Below are 5,606 nucleotides of genomic sequence, written 5' to 3' on the forward strand. Positions count from 1 at the left end.
CGATCGAGAAGGACTAGGGTGGCCACCCCGGGAGCTCGCACTGCTTTTAGCCCTTCCCCGACACTAGCCCACAACGATTCCCCCTTTTCTCCGTAGAGTTAGGGACTGAAAGGAAGAAAAGGGTAGAAAACAAAGCACAAACAAGGCACAAGCCTCTGAAAGCCCCGTGCCTTCGGTAAAAGGGGGGAACTGAAGGGGATGATGATCAAGACGGACTAGGGTGGCCACCCCGGGAGCTCACTGATCCGGATTTAAACAGGAACGCAATAGATTACAGAGATAACCATAAATACAGAGATGAAATAACCATAAACACAGAGATGCAGCGGAAATAATACTTCATTTCATTAATGGAAAATACTGAAATATTCTTACAACCAGAAATGGAAATAAACCAGCTAGGGCGATGGTAGCTTATCTCTGAGAAGAGATGTGCGGCTACATGCCTCTGAACTGTTCCGAACTGTATTACAATGAGGCTCGAAGGCCCATTTATTGTTGAGAAACAATGGAAAACCCTTCACATCCCGAAACCTAACCCTAGAAGATGAAACGCCAAATTGTGGGCCCCATTTGGGTAAATTGGTACATCAATTTCCCGGGGTCGTAACTTTGGCATACGATCTCCGTTTGACGCGTACAATAGCTCGTTAGAAAGATCTATCCGAAAAAAACGTCGTTAGAAAGATCTATCCCAAAAAAACGTCGTTTAGGGCCTCAAAACGGCTCCGGAAGTTCAGGACCCGAAAAACTGCTAAAAATAGTAAGTTGTGCTACAATTTAGGAAACCGAAAAAGCTGAAAGAGACAGTTGTGGGGGTCCAAATGGGATAGGTGGGTGGCCACCAACATCCACCTGGATCACTCACACTGCGTTTCGTCCTTCCGGAACACTAATCCACAACAATTCCACCTTTTCTCCGTAACGCTAGGGGCCATGAGGAAGAAGGGAAGAAAACAACAAGAGAGAAAGGGATATATCAATCATGGCTACCGGCTCACAAGGGGAGGTTTCAAACAGAGAAAAAGCTTCCCCAACCCCATGCCTTCGCAGAAAGGGGGGAACTGCAGGGGACAGCGATCAAGAAAGACTAGGGTGGCCACCCTAGGAACTCGCACTGCTTTTCGTCCTTCCCGAAAACAACATTAAAGAAAGAGAGATATCAAATGCATCCACCGGCTCATAGGGGGATGCTCAAACAGAGAACAAGATTCCCCACCCCCGTGCCTTTGCAAAAAGGGGAGGAACTGCAGGGGACGACAATCGAGAAGGACTAGGGTGGTCACCCTCGGAACTCGCACTGCTTTTCATCCTTCCTGAACACCAATCCACAACAATCCCACCTTATCTCCGTAAAGCCAAGGGGCCAATAGCAATAAGGGAAGAAAACAATAGGAAAGCAAGAGATATCAAACGTGGCTACTGGCTCACAAGGGGAGGCTCAAACAGAGAACAAGCTTCCCAAACCCCGCACCCTCAGAAAAAGGGGGGAACTGCAGGGGAAGGCGATCGAGAAGGACTGGGGTGGCCACCCTGGGAACTCACTGCTTTTTTTCCCTCCCGAACACCAATCCACAACAATCCCACCTCTCCTCCGTAAAGCTATGGGCAAAAGGAAGAAGGGAAGAAAACAACACCAAAGAAACAAAGATCCCAAGAAAAGAGAGAAGCTCAACAGCATGCCGAGTAGATGTCCGCTAACCAAAAAGAAATCAAACAAGGCACCCAATCAAAAAAGCATCCCACCTCTTCACACCCTCCCACACGCATTCAACACAACACCCTTCTCAGCTTTACAACATATAGCAAACAACCAAGCAAATAAATCACAACCTAAAACTAACCAATAGAAAAGACAAGGGCCACGATGAGACCAGTGTCTGGAGCACGTCACTGAGAGGCACACAGCTCCCCAACCCAGCGGCACAAGGCTTCAAACGACAAATAGACCGCCGCCAATAACACAAACCCACCCCGCTCTTAAACCCCTCCGTGTACAAAACACCCAACAACCTTTCCAGTGAGAGAGTCAACGGGGGTCAAATAATCAAACTCCAAAGAGGAGCTGTCACGGGTCGACGCTCAACACTGGAGAAAGCCGCGGGCCACAAATACATCAATGGCATAAGGCCACTAGAGAGAGGGGCCTTCACAAAGTGCACACCATGAAACAAAGATATGACGCAAGTCCCACAAAAAACCCACAATCCAAAGGGAGGAACAAAGACACGACCCGCTACTTCTTTTTCCCTCAAAAGGGGAGTGGGTCACGAGAGGATGAGAAATTCCCTCGACGGCAAAGGCACGAGATACAATTGCCACCCTCATGCCTGTCGGCGGAGAAAATTGAGATCTCGATGGAGCTCAGACCGAGGGATGGGTTTTTCATTACCTCGACACCCAACCCTTCCGCGAGGGCATGTTGAGGAACGGTCGGGAGGGACTAGGGTGGCCAGCCCAACGGGTTGAACCGCTCTTCTTCCATCCCATACTTGACCGTACCCCGCCAATCTCACCTCACGGAAGGTTTGAGCTACCAGGCATGCACGCAACCACTCCCTCGACCCAACCACCAGCGAAAAAGCTCACCCAAGCAACACATCAACTGCCGCCGCCTTTTCGAGAGAACCAACTATGGAAGCCCGCACCCTTGGCCCATGCCTTCCAATGAACAAAAGACCGAGCACCGCCGCTACGAATGAGTCCAAATTTATCCATCATATTTACCGAGCACCTCAACTCTGCAGCGACCATGCCCAGCCGAACAGATCGTCGGAAGGGCTCCCAAGAACAAGCTTCCGGACCCCCTGTAGAAACACATTGGGGGGGAGAAAAACAAAGGATGGGTGGGACAAGCACAAGAAGGGCTTGCAAGCACACAAGAAAAAACAAGCGTAGTTACCTCAAGACAAGAAACCAACAATGTTCCCGCCAAACACCAAACCCGCTCCCCTGGAGACACACCACAAAGTCCCACATTGCAATCCAAACCCAACCAACCCGAACCAAAAAAGAAAACCCTTGCTATCAATGATCCTACCGCAGGTTCACCTACGGTAACCTTGTTATGACTTCTCCTTCCTCTAAATGATAAGGTTCAATAAACTTCTCACAACATCGACGACGGTGAACCACCATCGTCGACGCAATCCGAACACTTCACCAGATCATTCAATTGGTAGGAGCGACGGGCAGTGTGTACAAAGGGCAGGGACGTAGTCAACACAAGTTGATGAAACGCGCTTACTAGGAATTCCTCGTTGAAGACCAATAATTGCAATGGTCTATCCCCATCACGATGCAATTTGAGAAGATTTTCCGATCCTCTCGAACCAGGAATAAAAACTCGTTAGCTGCATCAGTGTAGTGCGTGTGCGGCCCAGAACATCTAAGGGCATCACAGACCTGTTATTGCCTCAAACTTCCATGGTCTAAACGGCCATAGTCCCTCTAAGAAGTTGGCCGCGAAGGGGAACCTCCGCGTAGCTAGTTAGCAGGCTGAGGTCTCATTCGTTATCGGAATTAATCAGACAAATCGCTCCACCAACTAAGAACGGCCATGCACCACCACCCATAGAAACAAGAAAGAGCTCCCAATCTATCAATCCTTACTATGTCTGGACCTGGTAAGTTTCCCCATGTTGAGTCAAATTAAGCCACAGGCTCCACTCCTGGTGGTGCCCTTCCGTCAATTCCTTTAAGTTTCAGCCTTGTCACCATACTCCCCCCGAAACCCAAACACTTTGATTTCTTAGAAGGTGCTGGCGGAGTCCTTAGAGCAACATCCGTCAATCCCTAGTTGGCATCGTTTATGGTTGAGACTAGGATGGTATCTGATCGTCTTCGAGCCCCCAACTTTCCTTCTTGATTAATGAAAACATCCTTGGCAAATGCTTTCACAGTGGTCCGTCTTTCATAAATCCAAGAATTTCACCTCTGACAATGAAATACGAATGCCCTTGATAGTCCCTATTAATCATTACTCTGGTCCCAAAGGCCAACATAATAGGACCAGACTCCTATCACGTTATTCCATGCTAATGTATTAAGATCATAAGCTTGCTTTGAGCACTCTAATTTTTTCAAAGTAACAACACCGGAACTGTGACCCAGCCAATTAAGGCCAGGAGCAAACCGCTGACAAAAGGGACGGAAGGGCAGGTGCACACCGAGTAGGCGGACCGACCCTTACGACCCAAGATCCAACTACGAGCTTTTTAACTGCAACAACTTAAATATACGCTATTGGAGCTGGAATTACCGCAGCTTCTAGCACTAGAATTTCCCTCCAATGGATCCTCGTTAATGGATTTAGATTGTACTCATTCCAATTACCAGACTCGATGAGCCCAGTATTGTTATTTATTGTCACTACCTCCCCATGTCAGGATTGGGTAATTTGCACGCCTGCTGCCTTCCTTGGATGTGGTAGCCATTTCTCAAGCTCCCTCTCTGGAATCGAACCCTAATTCTCCATCACCTGTCACCACCATGGTAGGCCTCTATCCTACCATCCAAAGTTGATAGGGCAGAAATTTGAATGAAGCATCTCCAGCACAAGGGCTGTGCGATACGTCGAGTTATCATGATTCACCGGAGAATCAGGCAAGCCCGCGCCGGCCTTTTATCTAAAAAATGCATCCCTTCCAAAGAGTCGGGACTTGGTGCACATATTAGCTCTAGAATTACTACGATCATCCGAGTAGTATGGTACCATCAAAAAAACCATAACTGATTTAATGAGCCATCCGTAGTTTCACAGTCTGAATTAGTTCATACTTAGACATGCATGGCTTAATCTTTGAGACAAGCATATGACTACTGGCAGGATCAACTAGGTAGCACCATCCCGCTTCAAAGGGCATTCTGGGTGCTCTCTTACCGAGAGCCAGCCTGAACACCCATCAAGTCAAAGAGACGTCAAAATATCATGTAAAAGTTTTATGCCTTGCACCTCTTGCATCCCAAGAAGGAAGCACACGGAAGATGCCAAGGACATGGCGAACAAATGGGCAGACCTGCCGAGCCACAACGCACCAAGGCCACTCTGAAGTTTGTAGCCATGGCCCAACCAACAAGAAAACGAGCGATCACTCACTGACTCCCTTAGAAATGCCTCCAAAGGTCTCCACGCCCCGCACCAAGGGCACCTAGGAGTCCACCCAGACAGCAGCAACGATGGACCTCGATCACTCGATCGCCTGCGGCAGCCTTGATGCAAAGGAAACAAATGGAGAATGACCAAACACGCAACCTCTATATTACAAATGAGCCACAACCCTCCCAGCCCCCGCACTGAGGCCACCTATGAATCCACCCGGACAACAGTAACAATGGACCTCGATCTCCCAACCACCTGCGGTAGCTTCGATGTGAAGGAAAAGGAAGGAAATAAAAAGACGACGACCAACCACACAAATCCTATCATAGAGAGGCCATACAAACCTCCCCGCCCCACACCGATGCAACCTAGGAGTCCACCCGGACAGCAGCAATAGTGGACCTTGATCGGGTGATCGCCTGCGACAGCCTTGACACAAAGGCAAGGGAAGGAAGTCATACAAGACAAACTGAGCCCGCAACCTCCCTTAGAAATGCCCCCAACC

The 5,606-nt window shown here is 48.8% G+C and overlaps 1 non-coding gene across 1 annotated transcript; it reads right to left on the reverse strand.

Moving 5' to 3' along the window:
* Positions 1-3,028: 3,028 nt before the first annotated feature.
* LOC149251192 (18S ribosomal RNA) lies at positions 3,029-4,841 on the reverse strand. Its single transcript, XR_016267678.1, has one exon. It is a non-coding gene; the product is annotated as an 18S ribosomal RNA (ribosomal RNA).
* Between the last annotated feature and the right edge of the window lie 765 nt (positions 4,842-5,606).

This window comes from Pinus tabuliformis, chromosome 7, assembly GCF_031772625.1.
Source record: "Pinus tabuliformis cultivar Carrire ecotype Pingquan chromosome 7, CPIR1, whole genome shotgun sequence".
NCBI lineage: Eukaryota > Viridiplantae > Streptophyta > Pinopsida > Pinales > Pinaceae > Pinus > Pinus tabuliformis.